Below are 27,282 nucleotides of genomic sequence, written 5' to 3'. Positions count from 1 at the left end.
ATAAGTGAGGATGGTTGCCGAATATACAAACATACATATGCATGTGTAATTGAATTATGAATGTTTAGCAAGATGGTTAAACTAGTTGATTTATTGATTAAGCTCAAGGAGTTAAAGAAGGAGAATCAAGCAAGGAAAGGCGAAGGTCATCGAGTAGCCGACTTGGACTATTTTACCCAACACAAGGTAAGTCATTAAGCATATATTTGATATTGCTTAAATGATTGTAATATCTATGCAATTGTGTTTAATGAGATGAAATATATACAAATGTATGTGTATGAAAAGATGATAATGTTGAACGTAAAAGAGATAGTGAAATGTGTAGGAAGTTTGCTTCGGCACTAAGTGTGCGAGAAATAGATGTGTACGGTGACGAGATTGGCACTGAGTGTGCGAGCTTGTAATGTACGGCACTAAGTGTGCGAGTTTGGACTATATGGCACTATGTGTGCGGGCTTGAATCATATGGCACTAAGTGTGCGTGATTGAGTATTAAGCACTATGTGTGCGAACTCTACACATATCTCCGATTGAACATTTATATGGAGGCGTGACTTTATCGAGATGAGTATGGACAGCGGAAAGAGTAAGTACCTTGAGTTCATGGCTAATAGATGCTATGTTCATGCTCGGGTGGAGTTGGTAAGATTTAAATGTATGTGATGATTTCAATTGCATTCCGTAAATAAGGTATCGTGGAATAGATGAAAGTTCATTTGATTGCATGATTGTTATGGAATGAAATGATGTATGGAAATTGCTTCAAATATCCTATTGAACAGTATATGAAATGTAAATGTATGACTTGGTATGAGATTGATCCGAAGATCTAAGGAACTATGGTATAGTTCAAGATGGTGGAACATTTGGCCTTGTTTCATTATTTCATTTTATGATAATTGTATTAATGGATGGTTGTGGAATGCTTATGACTTACCGAGTTATAAACTCACTCGGTGTTTTCTTGTCACCCATTTTAGGTTCCTTGGGCTCGTCTCCTTTTGGGTGTTCAGAATCACAACGAAGTCATCACACCGCGAGCAATCTTTGGTATTGTCTTCTTAGTCGACTTAGGAGAACATTTGGCATGTATGAGCTATTTTGTTTTGTTAAATTTTGGGTTGTAAACTTTAAGCCATGTGAAAATGGCCTATGTGGTCGTTTGAGTGGGATGCTAGAATCTATAGCCACGAGTCTTAGAAACCTTAATTTTGATAAGGTGGCCATAATTTGTGTCACGTATGATGGATGAGTAGTAAGACTAAGGAAGGATTCATGAAATTGGCATAGTCTCTGCAGTAACTGTTGCGGACAGCAGCAGTGATATGAGATCGAAAAATCACTAAAAATAGTAGAACTGGAATTAATAGCTAAAAAAATTACGTACTCGAAGCTTGATGGGTCTATTTTCATATGGATGAAACAAAATGACCATATGAGCTGTATTTTAAGAGATATTAAAGTTCTCGTGAAACAGGGCCAGAACGGTTTCTGGATCCCCTGTTCCGACTTTGGAAAATCATTGTAAATTAACCATAGATAATTAGGAGTCATGCCATATATGTGTAGATTCCTCTCTGAGTCTAGTTTCTATAGAAACAAACGGTATCAGTATTGAAGCCCTGTACAGGGAGATATCCAATTCGTAACGCACAAAGGTCAGTGTAGTCGATCCCTGCAACAGGGGATACTTTAACTAATAAAATGTACTAATTGGCTCGACAAAAAATTCTAGAAAAAAATCTGTAGATGGACATATGAGTCTAGTTTCAGGGAAAAATTACGAAACTGATTTTCGAGTTGTAAAACTCAAGATATGATTTTTGAAGCGACTAGTACACAGATTGGCAGCTTGTCTAGGAAATTCTCAATAAGTGGTTTGAAGTCTGTTAACACCTCGTGTTCGACTCCGGCGACGGTCTCGGGTTCGGGGTGTTACAGAGGCACTAAGTGTGCTATACCGACTTAGTCTCAGTTATTTGAGATGGCACTAAGTGTGCGGAAATATTTAGCTTCGGTTAACCTTATAGCGCTAAGTGTGCTGATATATAAAATACAAATAACTTATGGAAAGTCTTATAACATTCAACATGAGGTAAGTACAAAAGTGAATTAGTACAGGAAGCTTCAGGTATGTACATTGCCTAAGTGGTAGACGATGTTATGTATATGAATCTCATTGAGTTGATATAGTTATATGGATTGAAATTGTGCGAATACTCGTAGGTTATCATTTTATGTTCATATATTATTAATGTTTTGAGTACGAGCTTTCTCAGCTTTCGAAAGCTTACTCTGTGTGATTTCTGTCTGTTTACAGTTATCGTAGCTACTGAAGGCTCGGGGATAGTCGAGGATCATCACCACACTAATCAATTTCATTTTGGTACTTTTAAAAATGTAAATATTTGAAGTATGGCATGTATAGGCTAGTAGTTGGGAAGTATGTTTTGTGATGTATATAGTTAGCCATGAGATTTGGCTAATCTGTGTTTGAACTCATATTTGATAATGGCTTTTGATATGTGATTTAATTTTCAATTATGGCATGTCTCAATTAGATAAATGAGAAGGTAAGTTTGGGAAGTTCATGGTATGATAACGGATGATGTTTTTGATATAATCTTACATTATGTTAGAATGCATGGTAATAAACACACGGGTAGTAAACACACGGGTAGAGACACGGCCGTGTGTCTCAACCTTGTGGAGGGCACGGCCTAGCACATGGGAGTGTGTCTTGGCCGTGTGCCCCTAAATGCATGCTGACGTCAAAAACAAAATGTCGAAGTTTTTGGACACGGGCGATCACACAGGTGTGTCTAGGCCTGTGAGGGACACGAGCTAGGGACACGGGCGTGTACTCAGCCGTGTGAAAACCCCTGTAGGTTCGAAATAGGAAATAAATTCAATTAATTCCACAGGGGTAGGGGACACGGGCGTGTCCTAAAGCACACGGGCGCGTGAATTGTCTCCACACGGGTGTGTGAGACATTAACCTAGAAATTTTCTTAAAATTTACTTAGGTCCTTGGTTTAGTCCCGGAGCATTTTCAATATATGTTTTGGGCCTCGTAGGCCCATAATAGGGACACTAAGATGTTGTTTGATTGGGTACAAATTGAAACAAAATTTTATAACCTGTATTTCTTGAAAATAGCCGAGTATGTGTCTATTAATGCCTCGTGCTTGGTCCCGATCTCGAGAATGGTTAAAGGGTGTTACATTTAGTGATATCAGAGCTATGGTTTAGTCGATTCTAGGACTACCGTAGAGTGCATCGAGTTCAGCTATACATGTCATTATTTGAACGTTGATAGTGTGACATCTCCTAACTGTTTAATTATCTTTTAATATAGTAAATTTCTTCTAATAAAACACAAGATGAGTTCGAGGGAGCCGAGAGCCGAGAGCTATGCTCCAGCTTTTGTACAACGAGCTGTTTCTAGTAGTAGTAGAAGGCCTATATCTGAAGGCCGAAGAGAGGCCAGAGCCGCCTTCTTTGACATGATGGATGAGTGGTTTAGGGATTATTTGAGGAATCGCCCTAACATACCACGACCTCCCCCGCCCCCTAACCGACTTGATGAGGAAGTGTCACGAGGTATGGCACTTGTAAGAATTGGTAAAGCCCCTTAGACAAGCTTAGAAAGTATGGGGCTAAAGAATTTAGGGCTAAGATTGATTATGATGCTGAACGAGTCGAGTTCTGGCCCGAGAATACTACACGAGTGTTGGACGAATTATCGTGTACACCTGAGGAGTGTTTAAAGTATGTTGTATCTCTCCTGAAGGATACTGCATACCACTGGTAGAAGACTGTATCTTCAATGATACCAAAGGAAAACATTACTTGGGAATTTTTCCAAGCGGAGTTTAAGAAGAAATACATTATTCAAAGGTTGTTGGATTTGAAGCGAAAGGAATTCCTGGAACTCAAACAAGGAAATAAGATAGTATCGGAATTCAAAAGGGAATTCGTAAGACTAAGTCAGTATGTGACTGAATGGGTCCAAATAGAGTCAGAAATGTGTAAACGCTTTGAGGAAGGTCTGAATGAGGAAATCAAGTTCTTAATTGGGATCTTTGAGATACGAGAGTTGCTGCATTAGTTGATCAAGCCAAGAAGGCCGACGAGCTCAATAATGAAAGGAAGCAAGCTAAGAGAGAAGCTCGAGTTTCGAGCAAGAGATCCAGCAGTAAGACGCTCTCATTTCCCACAAAGAAATCAAGAAGCCAACATGAATGCTCCACTTCATCGGTAGGATATTTGGGTAGAAAGAGAAGCTCCAAACAGTGTAATCAAAAGTCTTCTCCCCCGATGGTGACTAGTGTGGGGGAGTGTAGATGACTAAAAACCAAAGTGTAAAAGCTGTAATAAATTTCACTTCGGAAAGTGCCGAATGAAGAGTGGTGCGTGCTTTAGATGTGGTTCTCTTGACCACTTCTTTAGAGATTTCCCAGAGCGAACTGATAAAGAGATGGAACTAGTCCCGAAGTCAAGTACCCCTACTCTACGAGGCAGACCTCTGAGATATCCTAGAAGTACTAATGGCAGTCGAGTTACGGCCAAAGACACTACGAAATCAAAGACTCGAACCCGGTAGGAATGTATTCAATACGCGCTCGAGAGGAAGCCTCTGCTCCTAGCGTTATTACTGGTATTTTTTCTCTTTGTAATACTTGTGTTGTTCCCTTAATTGATCCGGGATCGATGCATTCATACATTTGCATGAGATTGGTGTCTAGTATGAATATATCTATTGAACTTATAGAATTTATAATCAGAGTGTCGAACCCATTAGGCAAGTCAGTCTTAGTCGATAAAGTCTGTAAGAATTGTCCTTTGACGATTCAGGGTCATCGTTTTTCGGCTAACCTTATGTTATTTCCATTTGATGAGTTTGTTGTAATACTCTACATGGATTGGTTAGCCCTGCATGATGTAATTGTAAACTATTGTAGTAAGTATGATGTAATTGTAAACTGTGGTAGTAAGTATATTGAACTGAAGTGCCCAGATGGTGAGATTTTACGGGTTGATTCAAGGGAGTTGGATACTCTGCCGGTTGTAATTACATCAATAGCTGCTCAAAGACATATGAGAAAGGGGTACGAAGCCTACCTTGCTTTTGTATTGAACACTAAGGAAACAGAGTTGAAGATTTAGTTCGTACCAATAGTATGTGAATATCCAGACATGTTCCTGGAAGAATTACCTGGACTACCTCCTGATAGAGAGATAGAGTTTGGTATTGAACTAGTGCCAGGAACAACTCCTATTTCTATTGCTCCGTATAGGATATTAAAAGCACAGTTGAAAGAGCTGACAGATAAAGATTTTACAAGGCCAAGCTTTTCGCCTTGGGGTGCTCCCGTATTATTTGTAAAGAAGAAAGATGGTTCAATAAGGCTATGTATAGATTATCAGTAACTGAACAAGGTAACTATTAATAATAAGTATCCTTTGCCAATGATCAATGATTTGTTCGATCAATTGAGGGGAGCTACTGTATTCTCTAAGATAGACCTGAGATTCGGCTACTATCAGTTGCGAGTTAAGAAGCCGGACGTACCTAAGACAGCTTTCAGAACGAGGTATGGCCACTATGAATTTCTTGTCATGCCCTTTGGGTTAATGAATGCATCGGCCATATTTATGGACCTAATGAATAGGATATTTCAGCCATACTTGGATAAATTCGTCGTTGTGTTCATTGACAACATTTTGATTTATTCAAAGGATGAGATAGAGCATGCGAAGCATCTAAGGACTATGTTGCAGACCTTACGGGAAAAACAATTGTATGTTAAGTTTAGTAAGAGTGAATTTTGGCTCCAAGAAGTAGGGTTTTGGGTTATATTATTTCAGGTGATGGCATCCGAGTTGATCCAAGTAAGATCTCTGCCATCTTTGAATGGAAACCACTTAAAAATATAACCGAGGTTAGAAGCTTTTTGGGCTTAGTCTGTTACTACCGAAGATTTGTGAAAGGATTCCCCATGATAGCAACTCCAATGACGAGGTTGCTACAGAAAGACGTTAAGTTTGAATGGACAGAGAAGTGTCAGTGGAGTTTCGAAAAGTTGAAGACATTACTAACTGAAGCTCCAATTTTAGTATTGCCTGAGCCGGGAAAGGAGTTTGTGGTCTACAGTGATGCATCCTTAAATGGACTGGGTTGTGTACTTATGCAAGAGGGCAAGGTGATAGCCTATGCTTCGCGGCAGTTGAAGCCATACGAGAAGAATTATCCGAAGCATGACTTAGAGCTTGCTGTCATTGTTTTTGCCTTGAAAATCTGGAGGCATTACTTATATGCTGAGACTTGTTGTATATTCATAGACCACAAGAGTTTGAAGTATTTGATGACTCAAATAATTGAATATGAGACAGCGGAGATGGTTAGAATTAATTAAAGATTACGAGCTGATCATCGATTATCGTCTAGAAAAGGTGAATGTGGTTGCAGACGCGTTAAGCAGAAAATCCTTGTTTGTATTGAGGGCCATGAACGCTCGATTGGCGTTGTTTGATGATGGTTCAGTCTTGGTAGAGTTAAGGGTCAGGCCAACATTTCTTCAGAAAATTTATGATGCTCAGGCTAATGATAGTGTCCTGCAAGCTAAAAGAGCTCAATGTGAGTTGGGCATTGGATCAAACTTTTAGATTGGTCCTGATGGATGCTTGATGTTCAGAGACAGATTTTACGTATCGAAGAATGATGAAATTATTTGGAAGATTTTGCTAAAGGCACATGATAGTCGTTTGTCTATTCATCAGGGAAGTACCAAGATGTATAATGATTTGAAGAAAAAGTATTGGTAGAACGGCATGAAAAGAGACATCTCCGAATTTATATCAAAATGTTTGATATGCCAGCAAGTCAAGGCAGAACATCAAGTACCTTCAGGTTTACTACAGCCTGTGATGGTCCCCAAATGGAAGTGGGACAGAATTACTATGGACTTCGTGACTGGATTACCATTGACCTCGAAAAAGAAAGATGCCATATGGGTTGTGGTGGACAAGTTGACGAAGTCAGCTCATTTTATCCCAGTGAGGAAAAATTATTCTCTTGACAAGTTAGTCGACTTGTATATATTTGAGATTGTGAGATTACACGGGGTACCGCTATCAATTATTTCAGACAGAGACCTGAGATTCACTTCGAGATTCTGGAAGAAGTTACAAGAAGCCTTGTGCACAAAGTTGAGCTTTAGTACAGCTTTTCACCCGCAGACCGATGGTCAGACTGAGCAGATGATTCAAATTCTTGAGGATATGTTGCGTTGTTGTATACTCGAATTTCAAGGTAGCTGAGAAAAATACTTGCCGCTGGTAGAGTTCGCCTACAATAACAGTTTTCAAATGAGTTTGAAGATGGTGCCTTATGAGGCCTTGTATGGCAGAAAGTGCTGAACTCCATTGTATTGGACAAAACTCAAGGAGAGTCAGATTCACGGAGTTGATCTAATTAAGGAGAATAAAAGGTTAAACTAATACGTGATTGCTTAAAAGCAACATCGGATAGAAAAAAGTCATATGTTGATCTAAAAAGAAAAGAGATTGAGTTCCAAGTCAGAGATAAAGTATTCTTGAAAGTATCTCCATGGAAAAAGGTATTCAGATTTGGCCTGAAAGGGAAATTGAGTCCACGGTTTATTGGACCATATGAGGTTATTGAACGAGTTAGACCTTTGCCATATTGGTTAGCATTGCCATCAAAACTGGAAAAGATTCACGACCTGTTCCATGTATCTATGTTAAAGCGATATCGATCAGACCTCTCTCATGTGATTTCATCGACGGAGATTGAAATTAGACCAGACATGACTTATGGTGAAGAACGGGTCAAGATTTTGGCCAGTGAGGTTAAACAGCTGAGAAATAAAGATATGGCCTTGGTAAAAGTCTTATGGCATCGGCATGGTGTGGAAGAGACAACATGGGAGACGAAAGAAACCATGAGAAGCCAATATCCAAACCTGTTTACTAGTAATACTTTCTAGGACGAAAGTCCCTAAGGAGGGGAGAAAAGTAACATCTCGAAATAGGGCCTAGTCGGAACTGTGATATCAAGACCAAAAATTTGAATCTGAAATATTTATTTTATGATTATTATGAGGTCTAGAATATGAAAATATGCATGTGTTAAAGTTTCATAAGGAAATTCTATAAGTAAGGTGTCCAATTGGAAACTAAGGACCAAATTGAATTAAGTGCAAAACTTGGATTCTAGAAGCAATTTGTATGAAATTGCTTTAGATTCTCAAGTAGAAGTCCTTAAGGAGCAGTTTGCCTAATTTCTATGTTTTTGGACAAAAATGGGCATGTATAGATAAAATTTTAAAGAAAGGGCTTAAGGGCATTTTGGTCATTTGGCTAATTAATGAAATAAAATGGGAAATTGATCAGTCATTCTTCTCCCTCATCCAACTGAATTTCTCAAGCCCTCCATAGCTAGGGTTTTCAACATTTTCAAGCTCAATAGTAAGTGCTCCCAAACCCCAATTTTAATGTTCTTCGTATTTTTAAAATCCCGGTAGCTTACTCTCTCCATTTCTACCCATATTTTGAGTTAGGGTTCATGTTTGCAAAGTGACCCATGTGTGACATGTTTATTCTTTGATGTTTTATGGAGGAATATGAAAGTTGGATGTGTGTTAAACATCTTTTTTTAGGTGATTTCATGAAAAACCCCTAAAAGGACCTTTTTGTAAAAGGTGTAAAATATGTTGTAGAAATGTGAAATAATGGAAAAATGTGGGTTGCCATAAGAGGAAATAACATTTGACTAGGCTTGGGGTAATGTAGAAAATTCATGCATTTCATCATACGAGCCTAGGGACTAAATCGTAAATAATGTGAAAGGTTAGGGCCAAAACAGTTATTTTGTCTGGGGTGAAATTTAGAATCGAAAAGTATAATGTGAGGTGTTAATAATTCATTTTTATTGTTATAGACCCTGAGGAACAAATTTCGGAGGTCGATTGAGGGAAACGAAAGGTTTTGGAATAACCGAAACGTGAAACCGAAACGAATACCAAGTAAGTTCAAATAACTTTAAGTAAATTAAGTAATTTCATGTGTTAGAATGTATGATAAATGGTTATAATGACGGCTTGAAAATCCATGAAATATGTTAATAATAATGATATAATAATAAATGTCCTGGTTGAAGTAAAAAGGGAAATTCGATGGATAAACATTGTCTTACATGACTTGAGATCCTACATGTGTTGCAGAAAAAGGATTTAGCCCAGACGGGTAATCCGTTGATCTCAAATTTAGAAATGATCTAGCTCGGACGGGTGTTCCTCGAGTTATCGAGCCTCTCGCAGAATATGTGTGCATTGTGGATTTAGCCCGGACGGGTAATCCGATTAGGGTCTGAATTTATCCTGGACTGGTCATTCAGATCCGAGCTCATTAGCGGTGTTTTTCGCAATAAGTGATTTAGCTTGGACTGGTAATCCCGACATCACCCTATGGGTTTATATTGCAAGGGATTTAGCCTGGATTGGTAATCCTACCGTAAGATGTGAGGTTCGCAGGAGTACGTACTTGAGATGATCGCTTTTATTACTTGACGGTAAATGGATAATCCATCGAGATTTCCAAGAAACTCAACAAGATTAACATGAGATATAAAAATGAAATTGTTGGATGATGAGCTCACCTAAGACAAATTCACATGGTGTATTTTTATGAGGCAAACTTGTCAATTGAGTCATGTGATAGGGAAAACTAATTCATGCTTGTTGGTTTCATTGCATAATATGGATGTATGCTAACTAATCGGTAAGTTTACTTTCCAATTATTCGGGCTTACTAAGCATGTAAATGCTTACCTGTAACACCTCGTACCCGAGTCCGCTGCCGGAATCGGACACGAGGGGTTAACGGCTTAAACCATTCACTTTCACAGTCCATTTTAAAAATTTTCCACGCAGTTAGCTAACTGCGTCACTATCACTTTAAAAATCATATCTTGAGTTCCAAAACTCGAAAACCAGTTTCGTAATTTTTCCCTGAAACTAGACTCATATATGCATCTACAAATTTTTTTCTAGAATTATTGGTTAGGCCAATTAGTACAGTTTATTAGTTAAATTCTCCCCTGTTTCAGGGATCGACTACACTGACCTTCGTGCGTTACGAATTGGATATCTCCCTGTACAGGGCTTCAATACTGATGCCATTTGTTTCTATAGAAATTAGACTCAAAGAGGAATCTATACATATATGGCATGACTCCTAATTATCTCTGGATAATTTACAATGAATTTCCAAAGTCGGAACAGGGAATCCAGAAACCATTCTAGCCCTGTCTCACAAAAACTTAAATATCTCTTAACATACTGTTCATATGATTGTTTCGTTACTTTCCTACGAAAATAGATTCATCAAGGTTCGACTACATAATTTATTCACTATTTAATTCCCTTTCTACTATTTTTAGTGATTTTTCAGATTCACGTCACTGCTGCTACCAGCATCTATTTTTAAGGTAAACTTTACCTATTTCATGATCCTCCATGGATCAACTAGAGTTTGTCATACATATACCAAAAGTGATCATGAATGACCATTCCCATGGCTAACCATTACCAACATTTCCATACCTCTTGACAAACAACATACAACGATTATAATGCTATGATCAAAGTATATCTAAACCATTTTCGCATGGCTATCCGAATTTACACAAAACCGAAGGGTACATGACCTACACCAAAAGGGTAGCCCTATACATTAACCAAGATATCCTCTCACTACTAGTCTATTCTATACATGCCATAAGATATTCCAAAACATAGCAGTACCAAACAGTGGATAGTGATAGTGTGACTAGTTGCTGACGATCCCCGAGCCTGTAGCTTCCAAATGAGATCTATAAAACAGAGGAAACAAAGTACACGGAGTAAGCATTACAATGCTTAGTAAGTTTCAAGCAAGTGTCAACAGATAACAATCAAGTTATAACATAGTTGTTCGTATTTTTATTTCACTCTTCCTTCGGACATACCACCCCTTTATCCAAATATGCACATCTCATCATAATCATAGGAATAGTCTCATAGATTGCTCTCAGTATACATCACATAACTACCTTATGGTTTAGTTTAAATCAAGCTCACATATAAGCTTGGAGTACATACTGTTTAACCTTTCAGCATTGCGTATTTTTATAAGCAATTCTTATAAAAGAAGTCTTACCGGACATAATCTCCACACGTAGTCATCGGGTCTTACCGGTCATAATCTCCACACGTAGTCATCGGGTCTCACTCGAACATATTCCAAGTTTCATGTACATTTAATCACATGTTACAACATTCACATTAGCCATTCGGCTTTACCACATATGCATATCACACATATATTTTACATTAGCCATTAGGCCTTATCACATATACATACACTTTCACATTCACCACATCGCCATTAGGCCTTATCACATATACATACACTTTCACATTCACCACATCGCCATTAGGCCTTATCACATATACATGCACTTTCACATTCACCACATCGCCATTAGGCCTCATCACATATACATACACTTTCAAATTCACCACATCGGCCATTAGGATACATACACTTTCACATTCACCACATCGGCCATTAGGCCTCATCACATATACATACACTTTCACATTCATCGCATCGGCCATTAGGCCTTATCACATATACATACACTTTCACATTCATCGCATTGGCCATTCGGCCTTATCACACATATATGTATATCATACATATTTCATATTTTTCTTGTACATCAATTTCAGCAATAGCTTATAAGCAACTCAAATAGTTTCATCAAAGTTTACAACAAAATCACATATTCACTACAAGCAGTTTTTCTGACCAACAGTCACTAAGTTGTTTATAACTGGAGCTACAAAACTCAAAATCAATTGCCATTAATTTTCCCCAAAATTAGACTCATGTATCTTCCACCCATAAAATTTTCAGAATTTTAGGTTTGGCCAATCAATACCAGATTTTTCTTAAAGTTTCCCCTATTTCACTGTTTGACTAATCTGACCACTCTTCACTACGAATCAAATTTTTCATTGTACAGAATTCATAATGTGTTCTATTTGACTCCATTTGAAACTAGACTCATTAAGGAGTCTAAGCATATAAATCTTATCTCATAACCATTTTTGTACGAATTATAATGATTTTCCAAAAACAGAACAGGGGATTTCGGAGTCATTCCAACACTGTCCCGTACAACATTAAATATCTCTTTATAGGAAATTTCTTTGCTTCCAGGGTCTCTTTTATAAGAAACTAGACCAACTAAGCTTTGATTACATATTTTATTCAGCCTATAATTCCACACCAACAATTTATAGTGATTTTCTAAAGTCACCTTACTGCTGCTGTCCAAGCAATTTATTACAATTTGCTCTTAAATTTCCAAGTCCAAACACTTATGAACTTACCATTTGGGTTTAAGACATATCATGGCCACATCATATCTTATCAAATCAACTCATTATGCCCTATTATGATTGAATTTACTCAACGATTTATCGCTTAAAACTTACCTCGAAAGTGGTCGACGACTAGATATCCACGGCTATTCGTTTACTTCCTCTTTTCCCTTATCCGACTTTGACCCTCTAGGCTCTTGAGCTAAATCAAACAATTTACTTCCCAATCAAACACCATCACACGGCATCCATATACATTTTAGAACCATTCTTAACATATTTACTACTCAAGCATGTAACTTAACAACTTAACCATTAGTTGTCGAACCACAAACAAAACATATTCAATGTCAATATCTCAAACCTTACCATAACAACCAATATGCAAGATATCACATATACATAACTTAGCTTATGAGAACATATGTATTACATCATAAACACATCTTTTACCAATTACCTCACTTAAGCCAAATTTTTTATAATCAATCACAAAGAAAATATACCACAATCACACTTCCAAAATGAGCTACCTCCATGGCCGATTATACTTCATCATTGACATATCTCATTTTCGAATCATATAATCAACATTTGTTCAAGACATCAAACCTCTTTAATTTCGGCTATTACTAATATAAACATTCACAAATATATTCTTAGGAAGACCGATTTCTTTCCATAACACATTCATCATCAATACACCATCACATGCACCATTACAAAGCTTCACTTTTAGCATGCAAATGATATCAACACAATCTTACCTTAGCGAATATCATCTCCATGACATAGTAAGGATTGGAACCATGGCTAGTTAGAACTCAAGCTAACTACTAAAATATACATGAATCTCATGGAAAAACATCAAACTTACCTTAATAGTGACCTAGGATAGCGAATGCTTCACTCCCTTCTTCCCTTTTCCTTCAAATTTTCGCCAAAAGATGAATCAAAGGATGAACATTTTTTTCTTCTTTGTTTTCTTTTTTCCATTCACGGCAAGGGAGGGGGAGCATGGATGAGACCATTTTTTTCTTTCTTTGCCCATGCTCTTTAATTTATTTTTCCACCCATGATGCACCAACAAAACATGTCTATGACATGTTTTGCCCATCATCCTTTGTCATGGCCAGCCACTAGCAATTAAAAAGGGGGAATTTGACATGCAAGTCCTCCTTTTTGTTTACATGCACTATTAGATCCTTGTAGATTAGCCTATCACATTTCAAAAGTGTCACACAAGTCCTTTTGACTAAATTCACATGCAATTTACTAAATCGAAGCTTAAGATTTTCGCACATTCATATTCACATATTTTATACCATAAATATCACATCCAAATAATTTGGTGACTCGGTTTAGCGGTCCCGAAACCACTTTCCGACTAGGGTCACTTTAGGGCTGTCACATTACCCCTCTTTTTTCCCTGTCTTAAAAAGCTCGAGGACTCGTAGAGGTTGGAAGACGGATGGAGAATAACACACTATCATCTTGTCAAACTTTGGTATATAGATACTTTTGTTTTGTTCAGTGGCATGTATAGGGCTTTTTTGTTTTGTTATATGTGTCATTTGATTAGCCAATATGAAGGCTTATAAAAGTATACATATTCACTTGTATATGGCCATAGGAATTGGCTCATTTTGGTGTAGCTTACGACCTACAAAATTATGCATGATATGTTCCAATGTTCTTGTGATGATTAAATATGGTGTGTTACAATTAGTCATATGTAATATGACCAAATCACATGAGGTGGTTAGGCCACAATTTGGCAATGAGTTAAGATAATGAGCCAATCTTAATTGTGTTATAAGACATAGAAATCCTTAATACAAAAGGGAATAACCTAGCATGTATAAAACTAGTAAGATGAGGTTTACATGCAATGAGATATATTAAGGTCATTTGGGATGTATAATTAGGCCTTGCTATGTATTATGGTAATCTATAAGAGTATGGGAATGATAGAGGGTGACCAAAGGCTTGGGAAATAGCCTAACAAGGTCCACACAGGTAGACACACAGGCATGTGTCTAGGCCATGTGTGACACACGGACTGCCCTATGGGAGTGTGAAACGGCCGCGTGTCCCCTGCACCTAAAAATTTTTAACTCAGAATGATAGTAGTAAACACACTGGTAGAGACATGGTCGTGTGTGTCAACCTTGTGGAGGGCACAGCCTAGCACACGGGCGTGTATCTTGGCCATGTGCCCCTAAATGCATGCTGACGTCAAAAATAGAATGTCCAAGTTTTTGGACACGGGCGATCACACAGGTGTGTCTAGGCCGTGTGAGGGACACGGCGTGTGCTCGGCCATGTGAAAGCCCCTGTAGGTTCAAAATAGGAAATAAATTCAATTAATTCCACACGAGTAGGGGACATGGGTGTGTCCTAAAGCACACGGGCATGTGCATTGTCTCCACACTGGTGTGTGAGACATTAACCTAGAAATTTTCATAAAATTTTCTTAGGTTCTTGGTTTTGTCCCGGAGCATTTTCAATGTATGTTTTGGGTCTCATAGGCCCATAATAGGAACACTATGATGTTGTTTGAATGGGTTCAAATTGGAACGAAATTTTATTACCTGTCTTTCCCGAAAATATTCGAGTATGTGTCTGGTAATGCCTCGTGCCTGGTCCTGGTCTCGAGAATGGGTAAGAGGCATTACAATCACCCGAGAAAGGCTAAAGTTGTTGCTAATGCTTTAAGCCAAAAATCACTGTTTGCTTTGCGTGCAATGAATATGCATATAGCTATGTCTGATGATGGCTCGGTAGTAGCTGAATTCAAAGCAAGACTGTTATTTGTTCAACAAATTTGTGATGCTCAGAAAGTTGATGATGGTTTGTTAGCAAAGCGAGCTCAATGTAATTTGAATGTTGATTCAGAGTTTAGAGTTGATAGTTTGAGATTCAGAAATCGAATATGTGTTCTGAGAAAGTTAGAGTTGATTCATATGATTTTGAGTGAAGCTTACAGTAGTCGCTTATCTGTTCACCCAGGTAGTACAAAGATTTATAATGATCTAAAACAGCTTTACTGGTGGCATGGTATAAAACGAGACATTTCTAACTTTGTTTCGAAATGTTTTGTCTTTCAGCAAGTAAAAGCCGAACATCAGGTACCTTCTGGGTTGCTTCAGCCGATCATGATACCTAAGTGGAAATGGGACAGGGTCACGATGGATTTTGTATCCAGTTTATCATTGACACCAAGCAAGAAAGATGCAATCTAGGTTGTTTTGGATAGATTGACTAAATTGACTCACTTTATTCCAGTTCGTACAGATTATTTGCTTGACAAGCTTACTGAGTTATATGTTTCTCAGATTGTTAGATTACACGGTGTGCCTATTTCTATTGTTTTGGATAGAGATCCGAGGTTTACATCGCGGTTTTGGAAAAAACTGCAAGATGCACTAAGTACTAAATTACATTTTAGCACTGCTTTCTTTCTGCAAACAAATGGTCAGCCTGAGCGAATCATTCAGATACTTGAGAATATGTTGAGATGTTGCATTCTCAAGTTCGAAGGTACGTGGGAACGATACTTATCTCTGATTGAATTTGCATACAATAATAGCTTTCAATCGAGTATCAAAATGGCACCTTACGAGGCTTTGTACTGTCATAAATGTCGTACACCATTGTATTGGACTGAGCTCAATGAAAACAAGATACACAGGGTTGATTTGATCAGAGAGACTGAACAGAGAGTGAAAGTAATTCGTGAAAGTTTGAAAACTGCATCAGATCGTCAGAAATCATATGCAGACTTGAAACGAAAAGATATAGAGTTTTAGATCAGAGACAAAGTCTTTTTGAAAGTATCACCTGTGACAGTCCTAATTTGGCCCTAGTCAGAAAATGGTTTCGGGATCACAAAATCGAGTCACAGAAATAATTAGATGTTATATTTTGTGTTTAATATATGTGAAAGTGCATGCGTGAAAATTTCATGCTTTGATTTTGTCAATTGTATGTGAAAGTTATTAGAAAGGACTTATGTGTGAAACTTTGGAAATGTGATAGGTTAAATTGTAGTGGGCAAATATTGCATGGTGGAAAAAATGTGGACTTGCATGTCAAATTCCCCACTTTAGAGGAAGTGGCCGGCCATGATGGTATGGGATACAAAATATATGCATTTTGTATTAATATTATAATGACTACATGGTTTTATAATAGGAAATAAGTATTAAAAAAAAACAAGAAAAGGGTGAAAAGAACAAGGTTGTCCATCCTTGTTCTTGATAGCCAAAAGTTAGAAAAAAAAAAGGGGAGGAGAGAATTTTTCAGCTGGAATTTCTTTATTCATTGGAAGGGTGAGGTGAGGGGATAGCTTATTGCATGTTTGCTTTAGGGGCTGATTTCCTCAAGAAACTTGCTAAGGGAAAGGGAGAATGTAGTAGGAAGAAAGGGAAGGAGCTTGCACAAGGCTAGGCTTGGAATGGAATTCGACTGGTACGTTGCTATTCTTTTGGCTGGTAAGTGAAATGAAATAAAATTTGATGATTTTGGATTATTGAGTAAGTTGTTATAGCATGCAAACCCCATGCATGATTCTCGATTTTCGGCTTGAGTTTATGAGATGAATAGTTGGGTTGTTGATGACCAAAATCATGTGTTTTGTGGTGAGCAAATATGAATTTTTGTTGCTACCTTAATGTCCAAAATTTAGGGTTTTTATATTGTTCAAACAAGAATTATAGCTGCTGATTTATTGTTCCTATGTAAGCAAATTTATGCTGTTCAAATATGAATTTCTATTGTTGTTTTATGACCTAAATTTATTATTTCCATGCTGTTGCCGTAAGGTACTTAAACCTTTACACTTTCGGTTTTATCTTTAAATTTACTAGCAAACATGATAAATTTCTACATGAAGGAAATGGTTGTTGTTTCATGTTCTTTTGATGAAAAATGGAAGATAGATGAAGTTATAGGTATGTGATGATTGATTTGTGATATGCATGTTTAAATAACATGCATGCAAGGTATGTGTGAAAGAGTGATTTGGAAATAAATCTGCTTGGGACAGCAGCAGTAACGTGGTTTTGGAAAATCACCATAAATTGTGGGAGATGAGTTAGAAGCATAATAAATTATGTAATTAAATTTTAATGAGTCTAGTTTCTTATAAAAAAAACAGTGTAAGAAAAAGAATTGCCGATAATGAGATATTTGATGTGATGTGGGACAGGGTCAGAATGACTTCTAGATCCTCTGTTTTGTCTTTATAAAATCATTATAAATTGTACAAAAATGGTCATAAGATGAAATTTATATGCTTAGACTCCTTAATGAGTCTAGTTTAAAATGAAATAAACAAAAACATATTTTGAATTCTGTACAATGATTAATTTGATTCGTAGTAAGGAGTGGTCAGATTAGTCAAACAATGAAATAGGGGAAACTTTAAGAAAAATCTGGTATTGATTGGCCAAACCAAAAATTCTTAAAATTTTATGGATAGAAGATATATGAGTCTAATTTCAGGGAAAATTAATGGCAATTGATTTGGAGTTTCTTAGCTCCAGTTATAAATGATATAGTGACTGTTGCTCAGGAAGACAGCTTACAGTGAAATTATGATTATGTGGTAAACATTGACAAAAATTTGTTAATGAGTTGCTTATTGATTTCTTATAAGCTTACTATGATCTGTATGTGTGAAAGTCGAATATATATATTATATATTCTGAAAGTGATGCTTGAATAGTCGAGTAATGACTAAGTTTAAAATTGTTGAATTTAAGCTCAAGAGCATAGAGGGACAAATTCGGATAAGGGAAAAGAGAAAGTAATCAAATAGCGGTTGTAATCGTTCGACAACATTCAAGGTAAGTTCTTAAGTGTTTAAGCTTGATTCCTTTTTATATGCCCAAGAGTTAAATTAATATGGAAAAGGGAATGTAAATTTTATTTAGTTAATGTGGCGAATATGTAATGATTTAAGGCTATAAGCCGATTATGGCTATTATGCTTAAGTTGAATTGGATTTGGAAATTTGATGCACTAAATGAGTGTTATAATGAATAAACTGTGTCGTATATGTTCTGGTGGAGATATCACGATTTGTGATTATTAAATACCTAAAGGAAACCATGATGTGTATAAAATTATTATTATTAGTCCTTTGTGGTAGCCGAATATGGCTTGGCACTAAAGTGATTAAATGTGAACTTCGATGAGGTAAACTATTAAAAGTGTGGTGCTATAAGACTATGGGATAATACGATATGTGGATTCGTTCCTTAAAGTAAATTATTAAGGTATGTGATATGTACTTATGCATGTTAAATCGATTGGAATTGAATCATGAATGTGAATTGCGAAGCATAGGTAAAAATGCCTATGACATATATGTAAGGGTAAAACCATCGTAAATTATCGATAAGGATGGGCTATGTGCGGAACCATCTTATAATTGCTAATTTGAAAGGTTGTGTACGAATCAGTGAGCAATATGAACATATTAGATGAATTGTGACCTTTTGGTTCTACTGGAATTAAGTTGTGCGATAAATAATTTATGTATATGACTTATAGTCGAATGGTCACTATGGGTTAAGCTTGAATGGTGAAAGGGATGTGTGATATTTATGTATGACTTTTGAACCGAAATGTAAATGATGGTGTTCATATGGAGCTTATATCCGAATGTAGCAAATGACTACTAATGTGATATATTGAATGAGATGTGTTAATATATGATTTAATATGCATGATATTTGATGTGTATCCGGGCTTAAAGACCCGCAGGCTATATGCTGGAATTATATCCGGGATAAATCCCGCAGGCCTATTGCTAGTATTTTATTCGGGCCTTCGTGCCTAACATGCTTTGTGCTGGTGATGTGTATTCGGGCCTTCGTGCCTAGTAGGCTTTGTGCCGGTGATGTGTATTCGGGCCTTCGTGCCTAGCAGGCTTTGTGTCGGTGATGTGTATTCGGGCCTTCGTGCCTAGCAGGCTTCGTACCGGTGATGTGTATTCGGGTCTTTGAGCCTAGCATGCTATAATGCCAGTGAGATACTATTCGGGCTTTTGATATCGGGCCTCAAGCCTAACAGGCAAAATGCCGGTGAATGAATAAACGTCTAAGGTTAAGGTACCTCGTATTAGATTTACAAATGAATACATTCAATACATTAAGTGAGCCAGGCACGCACTATGTACTCATATGTGAGTTCGATTTGAATGAAATCACAAGTGTATAATGTGATACATATGTGAATAAATGTTATAATTATATCTATGACCATGATACATTCTGTCAAAGTGTGAAAGTAAGTGAGAGCATTTGATTTATTTATGTTATATGAATTCAGATTAAATATTATAAGAATGCTGAATGTCCAGTATGTGCTTGTGTATATTCGGCCAAATGGTAATATATCTAGAAAATGGCCTTTTGAGAAATTGAATAATCGATGTATAATTGGGTTTGTTTGTTTGCATTGCTTAAAACTTACTAAGCTTATGAAAGCTTACTCCGTTGTTACATTCCTCTGTTTTATAGATTGTTGGTTCCAGTTACTTGCTCGGGTTAGAGTTCGCTGGAGATATTATCACACTGTCGAGCTCACGCTAATGGTGTAAGTAAATCCTAGTATTTTGAGTCTATGGCATGTATAGGGTTTTAATGTTTTGGACCTCGTAAGCCCATATATGGGACAGATTGCATGTGAAAAGAAAAATTTTAAATTGATTGAAATTTTTTGACACGGTTTTTGTGTGATTGACTGAGTTTAAGTCGGGTGACACCTCGAACCCTGTTCCGGTGAGGGATACGAGCGAGGGGTGTTACATCACCATGGAAGAAAATACTCAGATTCAGTCGAAAAGTCAAATTGAGTACGAGATTTATTGGACCGTATGAGATTATAGAGCGTATCAGGTCGGTTACTTATAGACTGTTGTTGCCATCTGTGTTAGAAAAGATTCACAATGTATTCCATGTTTTGATGCTTCGTAGATATCAATCTGATCCCTCACATGTGATTAGTCCGTCTGAGATTGAGATTAAGTCCGATATGACATATAAGGAAGAACCAATTTGTATCTTGGGTCGTGAGATTAAAGAATTGCAAAATAAGAAAATTTCATTAGTTAAAGTAATGTGGCATAAACACGGAGTTGAGGAAGCAACATGGGAGCCAGAGGATCCAATGAGAGAGCGTTATTCGAACTTATTCATCGATAAGATTTTTGGGGATGAAATTCCCTAATGGGGAGAGTTGTAGCAGCCCGATTTAGACCCTAATCGGAACGGTGGTTTCGGGACCACGAATCTGAGTTAGAGAAATATTTAAAAATTATTTTTTGTGTTTATTATATGTGAATTTATATCTGTGAAATTTTCGTGATTTAATTTTGTCATTTGAGTGTCGATTTAATAAAAAAGGCTTAATCGCGTAAAATGAAAACTTAGTAGTTTAATTTGTAAGGGCTGTAACATCCCGAAATAGGGCCTAAACGGAATAGTGGCTGTGAAACCACGAATTTGAGGTCAAAAAATTTATTCCGATTAAGTTTTAAGGTTTATTCATTGATTGAATAATTGTGTGAAAATTTCGTTAAGAAATTTTATGTATAAGTGCTTAATTTGATAATTAGGACTAAATTGTAAAATTAGCAAAATGTGTGTTCTAGACAATAAAGGGGATTTAATTGAAATGGGTTCTTAAAGTGGAGGTCCTTATTTAGTAATTAGACCATTATATTTAAGTTTGGACAAAAATGGGCAAGAATAGGACAAATTTGAAAGAAAAGCCTTTAAGGGCATTTTGGTTATTTAGTAATTAAAAGAATTAAAAAGGGAAAATAAAGCCAAAATTGGTCCATCTTCTTCATGGAGGGCGAATATAGCATGGGGGAACCCATAGTTTGGGTTTCCAAGCTTTCCAAGCTCAATTGTAAGTCCGTTCTAGCCTCATTTTTAATGTTCTTTACGTTTTTTGACTCCCGTTAACTTGATTTAGCTTATTCTAGAAATAATCCATGCTAGGGTTCATATTTGGAAAAATACTCATAGGTTAAATGTGTTTATTTTGATGTTTTATGGTAGAATATGAAGCTTGAAATTATGTTAAACAACTTTTGCTAAGCTATTTTAAGTGAAAACGAGTAAAACGACATAATCGGTAAAAATACCTAATGTTCATAAGTACATGATAGAGTGGGAATTTGATGTTGCCATAGAAGGAAAAATGTTCAGCGTGTCATAAAACATAAGAAAAATGGATAAATTTTAATTTCTGAGCCTAGGGCCAAAATCGTAATTCTGCAAAGGTTGAGGGGCAAAATTGTAATTTTTCCAAAGTTTGAGTTAGGGAATCTTTTAAATATTAAATTAATTAAATAAGTGAAATATGATGTTTTAGATCCCGGAGAGTGAGATTTGGACCTAGAACGAGAGAAAAACTGAAAATCGAGAAAGTTGGTAAAATAGTCGTTTTGGTATCGAGGTAAGTTCATATGTTTAATAAGCATTTAATTATGCATATTTGAATGATAAATTGATATTTTGGCCATAAATACTTTAGTATTGAGTTTCAGATATAATTATTAATTTTCGATAATAATTCGATATTGAAAAGAGAACTTGTATAATTTATATGTAAGACCATATTTTGTATTATGGCTTTGTATGATAACAAGAAAGTATTGACTAGCATAGTTTGGTGAGAATAATTTAAATTGATGATATGATGAGATTCAAAAAGTAAGTATGTAAGTTGAGTAGCATTTTATTATTATGCAATTATTGTTATTAGTATTGTTATTATTGAGTTATGCGACTAACCTTGAGAATTTGAGCAAGTATGTTTCAGCTATGACTTGACAAGGCATTGATATCTCAAAGTCCATGGTTGTACCATGGCAATTAAGGAAGAATTTACAGAAAAGTCCATGTTCATAACATGGCATTTAAGAAGGAATTGATGGTTAAGGATACCATGTAAGACCATGTCAAGACATGGCATTGGTAAGGCAAGGATCCCGTGTAAGACCATGTTAAGACCTGGCATCGGCATTGATTATGGACTTCATGTAAGACCACATCAAGATGTGGGATTGGCACTATGACAAGGATACCATGTAAGACCATGTTTCATATGACAAGGATACCATGTAAGACCATGTTTGGAACATGGCATTTGGTAAGAAAAGGATACCATGTAAGACGATGTTTGGAACATGGCATTTGGTAAGATAAGGATATCATGTAAGACCATGCCAAGGCATGGCATTGATAAGTTCTATAAGGCAAGGAAATCATGTAAGACCATGTCAAGACATGGCATTGATGAGTTACTATAAGGAAAAAGTCCCATGTAAGACCATGCCAAGTCATGGCATTAGTGAGTTCATAAGGCAAGGATACGACACAAGACCATGTCAAGACATGGCAATGGTAAGTTCAAAAAGGAAAAGGTTCCTGAGTAAACCAAAGAGTGAGTCAAAGAAACGAAAAGGTGAGAACATGAAGAAAGAGTACAGGTATGCATTTAAGGTTTGTTTAATATTGAGATTGTAAGTAATTGAGATTATCAAGTATTAAGTAAGTGATGAGTTTTCAATTATGCTTGTGCACTTTATGACATGATTGGGAATATGCATATATTATGAAAGAGTACTCATGTGTTAAGTGAGATGTTTCAGGTATGTAAGCAAGCTATTAAGTAAGGTGCCTTTTGTATTTTGAGCCTTTAGTAAGGTTACCGATGAGTAAGATGGGAAAGTAAGAACTAAACATTATTTAAGAAAATTATGACAACATAGTAGTAAGCTAAATTTATTGCTAATGCTTATTATTTTACATGTGAACTTACTAAGCTTTATAAGCTTACTTCTTTCACTTTCCCATGTTTCAGAGTACTTAAAAGCAAGCTCGGGTTGGCGGTCGTCGGAGATCTCTTCACACTATCGACTATCAAGTTACCAAATGGGTATCTTCGTTTACAAACGTTCTAGTTTATGGCATGTATAGGGACTTAGCCATTTTGTGTGTATGTCCTTATGATATGGCTAAAGAATGGTATGTAAGTATTTGATAATAATTAGCTATTGAAATGGCTAATGAAGAACATATTTTGGTGTTATGTATGCCTAAATGGTAGTTAATACAAAGAAATCATGAAAAAGTGAAATTAGCATTAAAACAGTATTGAATAGCAGTAGTGACGTGATCTTGAAAAATCACCAAGAATAGTAGAAATGGAATTAGGTGATTAATGACATATAGAATTAAAGCTTATTGAGCCTATTTTCATATGAAAGAAACAAAGTAAGCAAAAGAAGTGTATATTAAGAGATATTTTAATTTTAGTGAGACAGGGTCAGAGTGATTTTTGAATCCCCGGTTCTGACTTTATAATTCACAAAAAATTGTACAAAAAGAATTAGGAGTTATAGTTTATATTTCTAGATTCCTTGGTGAATCTAATTTCAAGAGAAACAAATGACATGGTTATTTGAATTCTGTACAGGGAGAAAATTGATTCGTAGTGAGGAAAGGTCAGAGTAGTTGAATAGTTCAACAGGGGAAACTTTAACTAATAAACTGTACTAATTGGCTACACCAAAAATTCTGGAAACAATTTATTAAGAAGATACTAGTTTCAGGGAAAATTCATGAATTTAAAATTTGAGTTCTGTGACTCGAGTTATGATTTATTTAGTGACTATGACGCAGGTGGGCAATTGTATACGGAATATTGAAATAAATTGTTTTGATTTGTCTAAGTATTCGAAAAAGTTTTAATGTTCTTGGTTTGGTCCCGAGTTGTTTCAATTGCATGTTTTAGGGTCTCGAGGACCCTTTTTAGGGACATATTGAATGAATGTAAATAAATTAATTTTAAAAGCAAATTTTATGCCACAAATTAGTAAGTTAAGTCTGATAACGCCTCGTGCTCGACTCCAGCAACGGTCTCGGGTAAGGGGTGGTACATTTATTGGTATCAGAGCAAAGGTTTAATCGGTTCTCGAAATATTTAGTATGAGTAAGAGTCTAGCTATACATGCCATATTGAACTATGGTAGCGTGACGACTCCCGACCCAGATATAAAATGTTTTGTCAGACAGATGTGCACTCCAACTGAGCTAAGTTTGATAGTACAGACAGTATGTTTATGATGAGTTGAGACTCATAAAATGTAAGAATAATGGTTCATGATTGTGAATGGGATAATGTGAATTCAGTAATCACAGAATTGGATAGAGGAATAATAATTGAGCCGTATTAATAGTTGAATGTAGAGTTTATAGTTGAGAATTATAGAAAAACTTTTCCGACTATTATATGCGTACATTTACTTTGAGAGATATATAAAAATATATGCAAGATCATAGATGCAATTCCTGCAGTATGAGAATGTTAGTTAAATTTACAGATAGATGAAAGCATTATAGTTTGTTTGAGCTGTGATTGATATTGCTCTATCTATTCCAGTTTTCTACTTCAGTGTGTAGATGGAAGGTTGACAGTAAGATATGTATGATGTTAGTGATCTGTATTGTTAACTATTGCTTAATGAAAGTAAAGGAAAATTTTATGGCTTCTGTCATAGTTGTTCCCAGTGCTTGAGAGTATTATCCTTTCCTTTTGGAAATTTTCTGAGCTGCTATTGAAACCTTAACTGTTCTACATGAGATGTGGTTACTAGGAATTCTGTGTAGCTCCATGTTTTGAGATTTTATTATCTTGGTTTTATTAATAAATCACTGTTCAAATTATCAGCCATGACTCATTAGCAGAAAATGCTCTATTAATGAAAATGGTTTCTTCTTATTATGAGTATGTTTATGAAGATTAGGAGTTCGGGCCTGATAATGAAAGTACAGAGGTATAGTTATTAGAGGTATAAAGATTCTGCTTTTGCACTAGTTGTTATTGAAATTTGTGTTTAAATCTCCCAGATGATCAGGATGTTTTATTTTCACCCGGGACATTATTTACTAAAGTAATTGAGAAGTCAATCTTATTATGGCATTATTATTTTTGAGTAGTATGAGTATTGTGGCCTCAGTGTAGTTCAGTTCAGACATGTGTATTGATTTTCATTTTTCGCATAATCTTGATATATATATCAGTGAGTTAAAGACCGGATGCTATGTTCTTTCGAGTTATGCAGTAATAATGATTTGTGATTGGCTCTTTGAAGAAATCACGACAGAATGTATGTTTGAGATATCATGACAGCATAGAGAAAAACAGTTTTTGAAAAGTTATTGTCTTTTCGTTGAGACTGATTCAATTGAGCAGTTGATTGAGTTATATGTATGTTTGAAATCTCAAAAGGTGTTGAGTTAGAATCCCATTCTAACTAAGGATTCTTGTGGTTCCAAAGGATCCTGCTACAGGAAAACCAGGAATGGCGGAGAGCTTTCCCCCCTCTGACTCTTTGGTCTTAAGAATGCTGGTTTTAAGAATGAGTGATTGCCCTTCTTTGACCCTTACTACCCAATTTGAGAGCGAACAACTAATGCATTCCACTTATTGAACAGGGTTCTATGGTCGGTCCGCGACCCCTGGATACCGAAGGCGTCCTTGGAGTGATCTCATAGTTCCTACGGGGTGGAGACGATGGGGTTGGTCCATGGATTTTCCTTCATTTTGCCGCATTTCGCTCAAAGGGTTGAAGGGAGATAGTACATCAAGCTGTTCACAAGGGCCAACTTGTTCCTCTTCCCGAGGATCCCGGATGGGGAACCTAGGGAGCCGCCGACTCAACTACCGTCCATGTACGATCCATACTAGATCGACCACCGCCCATCCTACCTCTTCTACGTTCTTTCACCCCATCTTTGTCTCAGAGAGTCTTTCGGTGGCATGTTTCGGTCCTCTTCCCCATTACTTAGAAAAAGTGAGCTACCGGTTTAGGTACAAGATACTATCATTACCGCTGGACAATTAGACACCCAACCCAGAATCGCGAACGACCCAATTGCAAGAGCGGAGCTCTACCAATCGAGCTATATCCCCGAGCCAAGTGGAGAATGCATGAAGGAGTCGATGCTTCTTCTATTCTTTTCCTTGGCATAGCTGGGCCATCTTGGACTTGAACCAGAGACCTCGCCCGTGAAGTAAATCATCGCACCTACGGTCCAACCAATTGGGAGATAGATAAATGACCCGAGTAAATAGTACATGTTCTAGAGGTTATGGTATAAAGTTGTATACACATATCAGAATGGTTGCATCAGAGGTATACTTTTGCAAATCCAAGTTGTCTAATTGTTAAAGTTCTCATTGTATAAAGTTTAGTTTGGCTTGAATTCATGCTACTAAAGTATAAACAGTTGAAGATATTGACAATTGAAGTATCCATTATGATTTAGCTTGGTTTGAATAAAGAGTTTATGGTTTCTAGAAATGTGTTAATGAGAAATCAAGAGATTTTGCAACAGTTATGATGCCTAGCACAGTGATAATTATTTGATTATTTGAGAAGTACAGAGATGGATGATAACTTGATTTAGTTATACTAGTAAGAGTGTGAAATGTTATGTACCAGACTTTGAATTCGCTACCTAAACTTTTAGAGAGTTAAAGTTGATTTTCAAGTATCTCAGAAGCTATTAGAGTTAGTATTGATGTTTGTGTGAAAATTTGAGGGTGTTTCGAAGAATTCTACAACATAATTAGCATTATCACCAAAAGGTTAAATGAGCTATGGTTGATTGCTCGAAGAAGTTTGTGTATTTTTCTCAGTACGAATAAGTTTTTCTACTGAAGGATTATCTGAGTTATTCATTTTGAGGTTGTCAATTCATTCAGAGTGTAAATTTTAGTTGTTATGGTT

The sequence above is a fragment of the Gossypium arboreum genome, chromosome 6, assembly GCF_025698485.1.
Source record: "Gossypium arboreum isolate Shixiya-1 chromosome 6, ASM2569848v2, whole genome shotgun sequence".
Classification (NCBI taxonomy): Eukaryota; Viridiplantae; Streptophyta; class Magnoliopsida; order Malvales; family Malvaceae; genus Gossypium; species Gossypium arboreum.
Note: the sequence above shows the minus strand (reverse complement) of the source record.